Source organism: Eleutherodactylus coqui, chromosome 2 (genome assembly GCF_035609145.1).
Source record: "Eleutherodactylus coqui strain aEleCoq1 chromosome 2, aEleCoq1.hap1, whole genome shotgun sequence".
Taxonomy (NCBI): Eukaryota; Metazoa; Chordata; class Amphibia; order Anura; family Eleutherodactylidae; genus Eleutherodactylus; species Eleutherodactylus coqui.
The window spans coordinates 297,523,468-297,539,224 of NC_089838.1; the positions used below are offsets into that span (position 1 = coordinate 297,523,468).

The window sequence follows — 15,757 nt, forward strand, 5'->3', positions numbered from 1 at the left end:
TTGAGGTACTATCTATTGTGCCGATGACTCTATAGCACCGAACCGTAGAGTATTACTGTCTTCGACCAAACTATGAACCTCTTGAAGTAAACCAACTAGAGATGAGCGAGTATACTCGCTAAGGCACATTACTCGAGCGAGTAGTGCCTTAGCCGAGTATCTCGCCTCTAAAGATTCGGAGCCGGCGTGGGTGACAGGTGAGTTGCGGTGGGAAGAGAGAGCTCATTCCTCCCCGCTCTCCGCTGGCCCCCGAATCTTTAGAGACGAGCGGGCAGGTACTCGGCTAAGGCACTACTCACTCAAGTAATGTGCCTTAGCGAGTATACTCGCTCATCTCTAAAACCAACCCATTTAAGACCACTTTCAATCATGACTTCAGAAAGAAAGGATATGTGCACCATGGTGTAGATCAAATTATGTGGATTTTGGTAAGCAATTAGATCAATCCTGGAACCAGCTAACTTTTTTTTTTCTACTTGCAAGACCATGAACTTCCTTAAGGTGCGTTCACACTGAATGATTATTGTTCAGAAAAACATTCAGACAAGCAAAAGTGAAGGATAATCGTTCAGCTTGAATGCAGGCAACGACTGAACGACAAACATGAATTGGGAGGTCCTCACTCATCTTTCACGGTCAGCCGGCATAAAAGGCAATGCTGGCTTATTCACTTGTCGGGCATTAAAGATAGCAATGTGAAACACTGAACAACAAGCGAGTAAGAACTGCACGATCCTCAATGAGAATCATGTAGTTTAAACAGGAGGCCTGAGTGCGAATGACCTGGGGATGATGTCACCAGCTCGTCCACTCGGGCAAACGAGAATCGTCCCATGTAAAAGGGCAATTAGGCATGAAGAGAAAACACTCCAAAGACATATTCTCCAGTCTATTGGGATTGGAGCCTGGTTTAGACACAACGATTATCGCTCAAAAGATTTGAGTTCTTTACAGGGCAAGGTGATCGCTCAAATGTTGAGCGATCACCTTGCACTCCGAGCGGGGGATGCAGAAGATAAGTGGGGCCGCTTGTCTTCTGCATCCAGCCGTTCTCTGCTCGGAGCAGCTGGCTGTTATACAGCCAAGCGCTCCGAGAGGGGGATGCAGAAGACAAGTGGGATGTCCCCACTTGTCGTCTGCACCCGGCTGTTATACAGCTGAGCGAGGTATGAAAAACAGTTTGACCGCTCTATTTTTCATACACCGGCTGTGTTCAGGGAGCGGGATACAGCTGAAACAATAGGATCCCCGCTGTGAATTCCTGATAGATCAGCAATCAGCAGCAGCTTACCGAAAACTGCATGATGTCAGTGCAGTTAAGACACGATTATCACTCAAAAGATGGCTTTGAGCGAAAATCGTTGTGTCTGAAAGGACCTTTACTCAGCCCTGATCTAGCAATGATTCTCATGTACTGTAAATAGTGCGGCCAAAATTGACCCCAAGACATCATCCCAAACATAATCTTCTTCCATGTTAATCCAATAGGGGGCAAATTAAAATCCCTGCAGGTGCTTGAACTTGATTTTACGAAGATGGATAAATCACAGAATCTCCATATACAACAATTCGATTAAAATCTCCAATCAACTTCCAATACAATTCATGTCTAATAGGGGCTCATTTGGGACATGTGGTGCAGCTGTACAGATGGCCAAGTGGGAAACAGAGATGAAAGAGCCTAAGGCCAGCTGTCCACGGGCGTTGCGAAGTCCTGTGGCAGATCTTCGCCCCGGGTGCAGGAGCCACAAACGTTTCTCCGCCGGTCAGCCTAATCTAATAGAGCATGCTGCGAATTGCCCGCCGCGAGCGCAGAATCGCAATGATTCTCCGCTCGTGGACACTGGGCCGGCGCTTTCCATAGCAACGCTATGAAAAAGCTTCAGCCTGCGTGATTCGCCGGCGATTTACCGCCAGTGAATTCACGGTCGTGGACAGGGGGCCTTAGGGTGTATTTATCTTAAAGCTATTAAAAGATGTGACAGAACTTATGTATGGATGGTATTTGTAAAATGCTATTAATTATCCAGGAGCGACTGTGTTGAGTAGAGTCTTTAAGAAGTACACTTTACCACAAGTCAAGACAAATGAATCCAAGGTTACTTCAATTTAGTCAGTGTTACACAAACTTTCTACTTCTTACAACCTACGAAAAAAAAAGTTTTCTAAGTTGGTGTTCATGCAAACATCAAGTGTGGCATATCTGGGAAAATGTTTTTCTACTCCTGTAGAACGTCTTTAAACCATTAGTTAGCTTTCCTTTAGTATAGAAATTCCATAAAAAGGACGAATAGCAGAGCCTGGAAGACTGTAAACTAAACATGTCAAACAAGGACGACAGACTTCCTCAATTGATCAGAGGGTATGTCAAGTATCAAGAGATACATAAACCACTCAGACACATCTTAAACGCTGGGCGGATGGTCAACTCCAGTGGGATCATCTGCTTTCTCTCATGTTCCTGATTATGACATCAACATAAAAATTTCAGAAGATAAGGTTAGATAGGTCTGCTTCCAAGAAAACATGATGGCGTTTGGAGTCTAGTCCTCGAAAGAAAACCAATAAAGACAGCGCCAGGGCTACAAAATGATCAAGAAACGATTAAGTGAATTCTCCGAGGTAGGCCAATACTACCCACTAGATCAAAGAGTACGTCTTGAGGCCAACTAAGACAAGTCAGCCAACATCACCATTAGATTTCTATGAACGAGAAAAACGATTGCTCTTTGATTGATCACATCCTTTATATGGCACAAAATAATGTGTCTGTGGTGGCACATCTCCCCAAGTGAATGACGGATGTACTTCCCACAACGATACTCTATAAGGACAAGCAATTGTATTGTACGCCCCCTAGGATAGCTTTCACAAAGGTCAATTCAGACTATCTAGAGGAGCACTGATTGGCAATCATCAACAGAACCATTTCGGGACAAAATTGGTAAATGTAAAAGGATCTTAAAGGGCCTTTTATATAGGCTGATTATATTATTATTGGACACGTACGTTCGCCCAAACAGTTTATTGTCCACTAATGGGTGAATGTGCGACCAATCACGCAACGAACGAGAAACCGCTTGTTCATTGGACAATTGTATCTTTTATACAGCACAAAATAAAATCACTAGTGTCAGGAACATATTTCCTGTGTAAATGGATGATGCTGCCGACAATGATGATACGCTACGGGAAATAATTTGACTGCTTGTCCCCTTAAAGGGGTTGTCTCGCGAAAACAAGTGGGGTTCAGCACTTCTGTATGGCCATATTAATGCACTTTGTAATATACATCGTGCATTAAATATGAGCCAATCAGGAGGCTGGAATCGGCACACGTGACGGGGGGGGGCGGAGCTACGTGATGACGCGTAGAAGGGGGCAGTGCCAGAACGCCGTTGCTGCCGAACAGACCCGAAGGCAGAAGACCCTTCTGCGCAAGCGCGTCTACTCGGGCGATTAGACGCTGAAGTTAGACGGCACCATGGCGACGGGGACGCCAGCGCAGGGAAGGTAAGTGAATAACTTCTGTATGGCTCATATTTAATGCACGATGTATATTACAAAGTGCATTAATATGGCCATACAGAAGTGCTGAACCCCACTTGCTGCCACGGGACAACCCCTTTAACAGAGCCTGAATGTCCTATGTCAAGGACACACAGACGAGCGCCTATCTAGCTGATCGGCAATCGCCATCAAGAGCGATTGTTCCATGTAGAAGGACTCTTCGTTTTCCCTAGTATTTTCACATCGACTACACAAACAATGAACACTGAGCACAACAGGTCTTCATACTCCTTTGAGATACAATTAAAGATTTATATTTTCTCTGGAGGCCATCAAAATGTTAAAAGTAAATTTAGTACAAGTCAAATACGGTTAAAAAGGAACTTGGACTCTTTAATTCACCATTTTAGACCTTTTTCACACGGGGGCCTACACATGCAAAAATCACGCACGTACAAAACTTGTGGCAATTAAAACTAATGGTCTCCTTCGGGAACATTCAGATGTTTTTTGCCCTGCCCATAGGAAACCATTTGTTCTAACCACCGCAAGTTTTTTACGCGCGTGATTTTTTTCGCGCATAGGTCCCCGTGTGAAAGAGGCCTTAATGTGGAGCTCCTACTGTTTTAGAGCAACATAGTACATCTTGTATCTTTTAATATAACAATAAGAGCTCCAGAAGTATATGAAAACTCTAGAGATACATTGTACCAATCCATCCTCCATTAAGAAAAATATACAGTTTTCTCACCGGGACTCTCTCTTTAAACACAAACCTTACTGGAATTAAACGCTGGAGGCAGAGTTAAGTACTTAATATTACACCGACAATAAAAAACCTAAACTGGTTTACGAGCAATGTGTTATTCAATTCTTAGAAATGAATATTTTCCAAAGTCAGCGCCAGAAATAATTAGCAGAAAACACCATACGAAGAAGAAATCTGTAAACTAGCCAGCAGCAAGCAAATTATTACATTAGAAGAATGTAATTACTGCAACATATTTCACATCTCTGAAAAAAACGGAATTTTTCAAAAACGGTGTACAACGACTAGCGGGGGAGGGGAAGTGATAATGGCTCTGAGTAGTTGCCACTTTCTACACCAGAGGACCCCAACTTTCTTGCAGGTCCACATTCTAGTAATGCAATGGCATTCTTGGTATTAGTAATATACAATAGCATCTGCAGCCTCAACAGCTAGGGAAACCACAAGAAGGGGGCCCATACGTGGCCACCAAGCCCCTGGTTGGGAGACTCCAATATGCTGTTGGTCTGACAAAGCTGAATAGTTTTACTGCACCATCAAAAAACAGATAAATAGGGTTCTGATTGGTTTAGGAAATTGTAGTCATAAGGCATGCAGAAAGGTATAAATGGGTAGCCATGAAATACAATATATTTACCAGAAGGTCAACCAGACTCAAGAGACAATAACCAACTCAATGGTCACAGATATTTACAACAGTGATTGGTCACTTGAGGAAACTTACATGAAAAACATCCAGACAGACCTCCATGATCGAAAGCTGTCCATTGACAATGTGATACCTGTAGGCCAAAAGCAGTTCCGCATGACATATTCAAAGCCGGGATTTCTCACCGATGTGCTGTTTAACAAAACTATATACATTACTTGGATTGAGGTGAGAAGGGGCAACGTAGGCACAACATCTCTGGATGTGGAGAGGAACAGCTGAGAAAGAAGAGCCAGCTAGGTCTACTTGTAGCGATTGACACTTGAACATTAGTAGACCCGATAGGAAGTGGTGGGCTCTTATGCCCATCTTAATAGGGTGGACAGATGGCCCACCTTTGAAGTATCCACTAAGAAGCCTACTGAAGGACCCAACCTCATCTCAGTATTTGTATCATATTCTTTGTTGTACCTATGCAGCCCTTTCGCTCCATGATATAATTAGTAGTTTAGAGCGTTTGTTGCAAGTACATTTTATAGTCATCCGGTAAGCATCTATTAAAAAACACATATAGGTGAGAACAAAGATTGTGAAGCCTGGAAGCAGCAAGCTATGAAATGTACATTGATATGCTTGTATTACTGTACACACCTGGAAGGCAAAAAGAAAAAAAATCCAGCAACCAGATGGCACCAGCCTACAATGAGCAAATAATTTATGCTTCCAGACGTGCCGGATATTACTACGCACTATCAATTACAAAAAGTCTATATTTAGCAGTCAGGCCAAACTGACATGTACCTAGGGCACTACGGGTTACACTGTATATTGGACAGTAGGATTTTTCTCCTTGTTGGCTTTTTGGGCCATCGAGTCCTAAAGGGACTACATATTAGAAGTAACCCCTCATTTAGCCATCATCGTCATACAAATAAGGACTGCCCAATGGTAATAAGTTTATGGCAGGTCTTTAACTGGCTACACCAAAACTTTACAGCTCTGTCCCTTGATGTCACACTTTCAGGGCAATTGACTCCTGATCATCTAGATCGAAAACATGTTGTTAATTGGTGCACTATATTTTAATGAATTGCACCCTTACGGTCAATAGCCTCAGAGAAGTTAACCAGAATCGTAATAAAATTATTATGCTGTATGCAAATGTCAGCAGTTTAGGCTTGTAACGGTGTAAACACTGCCGGTAATTTGGATTATAAAGTTGTAAAGCACTCATCAAGCATATGAACTTACTAGGGGGTTGTCTCAGCATTGGCGGCATAACACCGTGTATGCAAATAATTGGGAGCAGTATAAAAGAGTCATACCACTTCATCTCCACCTGGTTATTTTCAGGAGGCCACATGCTCAGCCCACTATTGTCAAAAGGCCCATCACCTGTCTCCCCTAAAAAAGAGGAGGAGTCAAAATACAAAAGTAGCATAGTACTTGCCTAGCACAACTGCCACTTCATATTGCCGATTGGCAGAGGCTACAAAAATTAACATACGACCAATGTCTATACAAAACCATCCTGTTCGAAACCCCTCCGAAAAAAATTGGAAAAAGCAGTAAATATAAATCATTGAGTTGTCCACTTTTGTATAATTATTTGACAAAATAATGATGGTCTCCAGTACAGCTTTGACCATACTTTCTCAAATTTTGGACTGGCAAATGAGTTATGTTGCGATACATCACTTAACCCTTGTTGGAGTTGGTCATAGACTCAACTTTCTCAGAAACTGGTATGATGGGCTTGACAGAAGAATTTGACTCAAGGCCTTATATTTACGAAATAAATTCTTTGAAGCCGATAGGCTTCATGCCACAGTTTGTTCCAGGCGCCATGTCTGGTCCAAGGTGAACAGGATTGGTCTCATGTACAATCAATATTAGCAAAGCATCGTTATATTAAAAACGGCAGTGCCAGGTGCAACAAAAAGTAAATAACCGATTGCCCGCAGTAGGATAAGAAGAAATGAATAACTTTTTAAGACTTTTATTCCAACTGCTACATCTAATCTATAAGGAAGTCATGGTAAAAAGGTCATAGAAACTAATGTGTTCTAGGGTGCGGATAAACAAAAGTAAGGAATGTTTGACCCAAAATACCTAGGAACATATGAAAACCCTTATTTATCCAGCACAATTTGGTGGCTACATGACATTTCTTTGCCAGTCAGTTTTAGGCACCTTTCACATGGGACGGAATTAGTCCGAATGGACATTTCTACATCGCAATGTTATCTCTATGGGGTTTAAATTCTGTATCTGTTAAAATCCACGCTTCTTTACTTCAAAACCGCTATATTAAATTCTGCAGTGGAAAGGCTTTCGGATATGGAATTAAGTGCGTATACTTGAATTGTTCTTGCAGGTCTCTAATACACAGGGGTCTGTGTAAAAAAAAATGCAAGATGTTCCACAGAATACATTTAAAACTGCAGCTATATCCACACTAATTGACAAAATCCGCATCTCCACTGCGTTCTGTGGACAATTTCGTTTCGCGTGAAAGGTCCATCTGGAAACCTAATAATTCCATGGGTTGGTTTGCAGACCACCTGTGAAAACAATATCATGGTTAGATCATGTGGCCTACAGCTTCTTCACGCCTAACCTTATGTTTCTCTCCAACAGTGCTACTTCAAAGGCCATTCATTAAAGCAGATAGCCATTGTCGCCTATTTGGAACTAGGAAGACTTGCAAAACAGGCAGTCAGTCCTGAAAAACAAACAATCCTTCCAGGTACAAGCAGGTTTTAGGTTTCAAATTAACATCTACTCTGGATATGCACATCATTACATACAATTCAACTGTTTATTATATACTGTTACTCCACTATGTTTAACTTTCAGTGGGCATCAATCCATTACAGTGTGCCCATCAATGTCCCATCCAAAAAGGTCTATATGGAAACCCAATAGGTTTTGACATTTGGTGGTAAATACTATAGCAATGTCGTAGTTGAATAAAATGTAGCTTAATAGACACATTGGCAACAGAACATTTTCATCGGATGGGTCAGAGCAGATTCACCACTTGAAGAAGTTGTGTTGTTGTCGTCATAGTCCATTATGTGCCACCCATGACAAAAGGCTCCAGGCAGGTTGCAGTTCCAAAGAGAACTTGGTTATGATATTGTGCCCCTAAATAACCCAGCTGGCAGACCTGGTAAACAAGAAAAGGTATGCCTTTTGCTTTTGGGCAAGACTGTAGATTGACTCAACAAATGACGACGTATGCTCGATAGTCATTACCCTTGACTACCCAATAACAAGCATAGTCAAATTGGTCAAACATACTTCTTGCCCCATCGGGCAAGACTGAAGATTGACTCAACAAATGAGGATGTATGCCCATTATTCTTCACTACCCATTAACAAGCATAGTCAAATTGACCAACATGCCTGTTATTTTAATACAACATGGGGATAAGATACTGCTGATGGACTTAACATCCATGAGCGATCACGATTCGAATTGGTTAAAAGCCTACCAGATCCACATATATCTCAACAGCAAAAGACCATCTACTGGGCCCCATGGTCATTGGATCCCAATGAAACTGTCAGGATTGACAGACAAATATTTGAATCTTTAGCCATATACCAGGCTGGGACTTTGGCTAAGCCAATAATATACTTGGGACCAAGCATAAGCATCAGTCCACATAGAGATAGTCACTGATGGAAAATATCAAGCTTTCAATGCTAAAATCCTCATATTATCCAGCAATACATAAAATGAAAATCTGCTGAAACATAAAACTAAAAAAATACATAATTGAATTTTCAAATTAGGTGTCCAGGTCCTGAAACGTCACCGTAAAGTTACCCTGGGGCAGGCACAGGACTATAGAGGTTTCACAGACGCCATCTCTTAAGCCAACAGGTTGAGATAAGCAGGACAAATTATCCACATATGTGGAACGCCAGCATTTAATCAAATTATTTACTGCAAATCAGACACATTTGTAACACACGGATGGAAACAATAGACAGAGGATTGAATGAGCAAGATCTGGAGAGGAGAACTTGCCGGAAACCAAGCATCACCTACAGCACAAATTTCCAAACCACGTCATTGCATGGGGGACAGAGAACATTTTTGTCACGCCAACTCATGTTGTTTTTAGATGTTGGATCACACGTGTCAATATGTCGCACGCCATAAAATGAAAATACTGGAAAATTGGCATGTATTTTGTCAATTTCTGGGACATCTACCAGCATCAACTCAATTACTATTTCGGTGCCTTCATAAATTTTCCACCTTCAAGGAGTAGCAACGCAAGATCCTGAATACTGTATAGAACAAGTGTACACAGGAGGGGTAAATACGAAGAATATAACGGGCTTCTATTAGGAATTGCATCACAAACCGCCAAGCAAGCTAGCAGTCACTAGACCAGATACAGATCCAATGCTCCTCAGCTTAGAAAGTCAAGCTGGAACTTTCAAGTCATACAAAAGCTAGTGGTCTACTGATAGCCTACAGGGCATGGCCTATGGGCTTTTGCCTTCCATATCTGTAAAACCTGTGTCTCATTATCCATATACTTGGTGTTATATTAGTCACAGCTTGGCACCTGCATAACTAGATACAGGAAAAACTGGAATGCTGGAACAGATCAAGGATGCAAGAGGGAAAGAGGGATAGAGGGATGGATGGATAGATAGAATAAAAAAAGCTCCCCATTACGATGAATGGAACAAGTTACTGAGCATGATCCAGCAGAAAAGTTCATCCACAGGCTGGGTTTTGAATGCAGTCATGGAACATTCTATGACAAATATTTTCCAAACCTCTCTCGCTCCCTCTAACACTTGCCTACTTCATAGAAATACATACTACAAGCAAGGAGGAGATACATAGATAACTTTGCTATATGAAGAAGGTTTCCTAGCACACATGAACTATACTAGGAGAAATGCACAAGACCATCAGTGTCCCTGAAGACAATCCAGGATCCACTTGCCACTGTGGAACTACAATTAACAGGATGTGCTTCAGCAAACTGAACACAAAGGTGATCAGACCCTGTAGAGCAACTATTGGAGACCATTACCTTAGGAATAAAGGAAAATGCAAAATAAATAAAAAACAATATAAATACAAATAAGAAAAAAAAACTAAACATAACAGGAAGTTAAATAAAAAAACAAATAAGAATAAATAAATAATATTGTAACGGAGAGCAAACTCCTGGCTGGAAAGTTGGAAACAGAATCACGGCAAAAGGTAGACATTCAAGTCACATATACAAGTATGAAAACATAGCAGAAAACTCTGATAGAAAACATATGTGCAGAATGGATCTCACTGACTTCATCCTGAAAGCAAGTGAACAAAATAAAAAAATATAGAAAGTAGAAAAAAAAATTACAATTCTCATGCAATCACATAACCCTACTGCGACTTAAACAAAAAGTAACAACATAATATAAAATCCGCTTTGCTCAACAAAACCAAATACTATCAGCATACATTGGTAGGTTAAAAAAAAGGAAAATATTTACCCACTCGAAACCTTGGATTCTTTGCACAAAAGTCTTCACTCCTTTATCCTTCTGAAGACTTCAACAATCAAAGAAGAAGAAAAAAGGAAGAAAAAAAGTTTAAAAACTGAAGTTTTGTTTAGTCCCCAACTTCCAAGTAGCCTTCACCCTTTAGTTTCTCTAAAAAAAAAAATCTAAAATACCAGATAAAGGGTTAAGACTGTGGCTTTTTCTTGAAGAAAAATTGAACTACTTAAAGACTTGGAAAAAAAAATAAAAGGAAAAAATAAATATATAGAAAAAAGTGAGAAGTATTTCACAAGAAGAAAAAAAAAATTAATTTAAACCATCTGGTGCCCTTAAGACAAAAATGTGGACCGTGTGAAGCACCTCTCGGAAATCCAGGCAGGAGAGAAAGTTTTACACGTGAAAATAAAAAAGTTTTCGTTCCCAGTGATTAAAAAAGAATCTTGAAGTTGATAAATAGAGAAGGTTGGTGAAACAAGGTATCCAGCTCTGCTAAGTGTACATGAGGCAGTTGTGTATCCCTCCAAGTGTGCAGGATTCCTTGAGCATGGAGAGAAGTGAGGCAGCTCCTATTCAGACTTAACAATACACTGCAGTCCCATCCCCCATGTTCCCTACAAGAATTTGCAGCCCCTCCCAGGCAGAGTTCATTTACACAATCCCCTCCCAGCCTCTCAGATTTCTCCTTGTGCACACTGGGGCTTGTAGTTTACATGCCAGGCTCCCTCCTCTGTCTCTCAGACTGCACTGAATATGAATACACATAGGCTGCAGTGCACACATACAAGCCAGGGGTCAGAGGAGATAAAGCTGACTTATTACATCTCCAGTCCTGGCTCTGAAAGCAATACTGCTTAGTTTATTATATGTTTTGTAGAGCTCACATATATCTATCTTGTGAAAAAAAAACCAAGTACCTAGAAGAAGTTGTCGTTTTGCTGCAAAACTCTGCATGCAGGTCCATCTCAGGCAGATACGTAAATGATGAGAGTAGTGGTGATTAGATGAAGGGTCTTGGCCTATAAAAGGCTCTCGGAGGCTCCTTGTGTGTAGTGGCCTCTTCTTCCACTTGTGTAGAGCTTGTTGACCACTAGACGTCGCTACGACGCAGAGAAGAGATTTCACCCCGTTACCAGAGATTAAGAGGGGCGCATTATTGGGATGCGTGAAGCTGGATGGTTGTATTGATAAATTGCCCGCCACCTAGGTCCTTCTGCCAAGACTATTAGGAGGAGATGTTGGGAGCAGTGGGTGCGTGAAGGCATGCACACAAGGCATTCGGGGTCAGTATGCCCTCAACTGATTCCCAGTAGAGAGGATTGTCTGATCCTCCCACAAACACAAGCATCTTCAACTGTTTCATTATCTGCCATTCAGAGACAAGTTGCGCCATCGTTACACCCCTGTGTCTATTGGAACCATTGCCAGGCACTTGTCTGATGGACATTTGGTCTCATGGCATAAATTATGCGTATTGCCTTTGATACCCACTTTCATCTCTGCTTTGCAGTGGTGTTGTGAATGACCGATACTGTGGGTGGAGACATGGGTGTGTGCTGGTGGAGTAAAACTGATTGCCCCCAGCTGATGATTGGCTACCTGGACGCTGGGGGAAGACTGCGGATGATAGCCTGCGTGGGCCGGGGAAACGGAGAGCGGCCCCAGCTTCAGCGTTGTTGCTGGATGAGAGGAGACCGGCCGACGACAGGGCAGCCTAAATGCTTCCATGTGAGAGCGAGGCCGCGTTCAACGCAGGAGCAGGAAGGGCACAGTGATTCTACAGAAGATAGAAGCCGTGGTTGGAGACTGACAGCACCGGAGGCGGCAGGGAAAGCCTGGAGGGGAGATGATGGTGGAGTCACAGCGGGGTGCCGAGGGGAGATTGACAGTGGGGCTACAAGAGGATATGGAAGGATGGCTGCAGGAGCGTTACAGAGGCGCTAGGAGCGCTGATAGAAGGCCAGAGGGGAGGACACATGCCTGAACGCGGGTGGAGGTGTGCCCTTGTGTCTGGGGAGCATCCAATCCGCATTAGTGGCTGTCACCTGCCCCTCCCCTATAAGTCAACCCACACAACCCAGGTCTCCACCATTCTTCTGGTGGAGACAAGATGCACCAGTACCACCCTCCCCCACTGCTGGTGTGATGGTCTGGGGCTCCATCATATACGTCGCTTGGTCACCCCTAGTAATGGTACGAGGGACAATGACAGCTCAGTGATATGTCCGGGACATCCTGCAGCCACATGTGTTCCTCTCATGGTGGCTTCCAAGAGGCAGCAGGATAAAGCTTGGCAGCACACACAAGGGGGTCACAGGAATGTCTCCACAACATTGTCACACATCCATGGCCTGCTCTGTCGCTAGATTTATCGCCAATAGAACATATATGGGACCATCTGAGACACCAACTTGGGCAGCCTGCAAGTTTGCACACTCTAGAGCAGTGTTGGCAAACCTATGGCACCACGATGTTCGCTAGTATCATCCGCCCCTCCACACTGGAGCCTAAAGGGAGAGCTTCCTCCCGTAGAGGTTCAAATCCATGGCAGCCTGAGGCGAAGTGGATTGCCAGCACGCGCTGTTAGCTAGTGGCTCCTCATACCCCCCACCCCTCCGCACAGCAACCCAATCGGAGCGCTTCCTTACTCCCCTGTCAGTGGTAAGGCAGGCAATTTAAATGAAGCGCAGATGGCAGCCTGAAGTGAAGGGGATTGCTGACACGCGCTGTTAGCTAGCGGCTCCTCATATCTCCACCCCTCCGAACAGCAGCCCAATTGGAGTGCTTCCTTCCTCTCATATCAGAAATAAGGCGGGCAGTTCAAATGCAAAGCCGACGGCAGCCTGCGCTGAAGGTGACTGCCCTGTGGTTGTAGAGGTGCGGAGATTGAGTGCAGCAGTAAAGAAAATCTGCAACAGAGGTTAAAAAGAAGATCCTAGCTGCCTGGTTAATGTAAGATAATAGCACTTAGTGCAAAGATAACAGCATAATTACTATAAGTTCCTGTAAAAAACACCTAAACGTACAAAGTCACAGCAAAAACAGAAGCTTAAGGAAGAAAGTAACTGGCAGAAAGGTTTCACTTCTAAAACTTCCCAGCTCACCAACTCCCTGCTACACACGTGAACACGGGTGTATTTACATTGCGGACTCCAGAGTGGGCAACCGCCTCAGCTGTCATTCAATAGCTGAGAGCTGCCTATGATTGGTCACAGTGCTCAGCCAATCAGAGGCAGCACTCAGCTATTCATGAATGGGTGAGTGAGTGCTGCCTCTGATTGGCTGAGGGCTGGGACCAATCAGAGGCAGCCCATTCAGCAGGCGTAGATTTTAAATCCCCGGCTGCTGAATACTACAGAAAGCAGTTCAGAAGAAGAGCTGGCTGGACGTGGCTGATCCCTGGCAGCAGCAAAAAGGTGAGTATATGTTTTTTTTTTATTTTTACACTTTTTTGGGATGGTTTTCAGGGAAGGGCTTATATTTAAAGCCCTTCCCCGAAAATCACTGCAGCGCTGGCCGAGAGCCCATTGCCCAATGGGAGAACGATCTTTAGTATATCTTCTCAATTGGGTCGGTGCTGCTGCCGCCGGTTCCATTGAGCGCATGTACAAGAACACCGACTTGCACAAAATGCAGTTACATGTGCTCTGCGAATCGTTGTGTCATATAATTTTTGGCACATCTGCATAAAAAACGGCCATGTGACCGCTCCTATTGCAAAGCATTGGGTATATATAGATGCGGATCACTAGCGCATCTGCAAATCGGGCAAAAAAACGCCCGTGTGACTAAGCCCTAACAGGCAAGAATCCTGCTAATGAAAAGAAAACTATTGAAATCAGAATTGCGCTTTTTTTGGTCACCCCGTCTCCAAGAAAAAAATGTGATAAAAAATGTTCAAAAAGTAGTATGTGCTTGAAAATGGTACTAAAAGATACTACAGGACGTCCCACAAAAAACGAGCCCTGTCAACAGAAAAATCAAAAAATTATTGTGTCAGAAGATGGCAGTAGAAAATAATTTTGAAAAATTAAATATGTTTGGGAAAAAATGATAGTAGTACAGCAAAAAGCAATAAGCTATGCATTTGGTATCGTGGTTATCGTATGACACATAGAATATTGTTACGTCATTTTTGCTGCAGTTTGTACAACATAGAAACAAGATCCCTCCTTAATGACATGGCCCTTTTTTAAAATTTCAGCTTTTTCCTCCCCCCCCATTTAAAAAAACATAACTTTGTTATTTATCCATTGACCTGGATGTATGAGTGTTTTTTATTAGATTTTTTCTTTGAGATGAGGTGACCTAAAAAGAAGACTTCAGGTGTTCTTTTTTTTCTGACTACATTTACCATGCAGGGTAAATAATGCATTACTTTGATAGATCGAACTTTAGCAGATGCAGCGATACCAAATATATTTTTGTTTTATTATTTAGCCCCCCCCCCCCAGAAGCTCCAGCTATAATTGTGACCCCTCCAAACAGTATCCCTAGCAATAATAGTGACCCTTCACAGTAGCCCCATGAAAAATAGGGACACCCTACAGTATCCCCAGCAATAATAGTGACACCCCACAGAAGCCCCAGCAATAATAGTGACACCTAGTATTCCCAGTAATGGTAGTGACATCCCCATGAGCCCCAGCAATAATAGTGACCCCCACAGAACCCTCAGCAATAATAGTGACACTCCACAGTATTCCCAGCAATAATAGTGACACTCCACAGTATTCCCAGCAATATTAGTGACCCCCACAGTATCCCCAGCAATATTAGTGACCCCCACAGTATCCCCAGCAATAATAGTGACGCCCACAGTATCCCCAGCAATAATAGTAACACCCACAGTATCCCCAGCAATAGTAGTGCCACCCCACAGTATTTCCAGCGATAGTAGTGCCCCCCAGTTGCCCCAGCAATAGTAGTGACCCTCAGAGTATCACCAGCAATATAAGTGACCCCTACAGTATTCGCTGCAATAGTAGTGACCCCCTACAGTAGTCCCAGCTATTACAGTGACAGCCGCAGTATCCCTAGCAATAATAGTGACACCCCACAGTAGCCCCAGCAATAATAGTGACCCCCCCCCACAGTAGCCCCAGCAATAATAGTGACCCCTCCCCCACAGAAGCCCCATAGTATTAGCGCTCCCCCTAAGCCCTCTATAGTTACCTTTTTCTGGTCTTCACAACACTGCTGCTCCTCTCAGTGCCGCTGCCGGCGGGCAGAAGTGTATGCCCCTGCAGCAGCGCATCCTCCCCCTCCTCTCCTCTTGCGGAACTAAAGAGGAGAGGTCA

The 15,757-nt window shown here is 43.2% G+C and overlaps 1 protein-coding gene across 6 annotated transcripts in view; it reads right to left on the reverse strand.

Annotated features, from left to right (window-relative positions):
* The window catches only part of FGFR1 (fibroblast growth factor receptor 1), a 77,961-nt gene extending 66,923 nt beyond the window's left edge, over positions 1–11,038 (reverse strand). For 2 of the 6 annotated variants that reach the window (XM_066593398.1, XM_066593392.1), the window contains exon 1: positions 10,452–11,037. The gene's annotated coding sequence lies outside the window, so the exon portion shown is untranslated. Of the gene's footprint in view, positions 1–10,451 lie in introns of all 6 variants that reach the window. The other 4 variants (XM_066593397.1, XM_066593394.1, XM_066593393.1 and 1 more) reach the window with 3 other exon arrangements.
* Between the last annotated feature and the right edge of the window lie 4,719 nt (positions 11,039–15,757).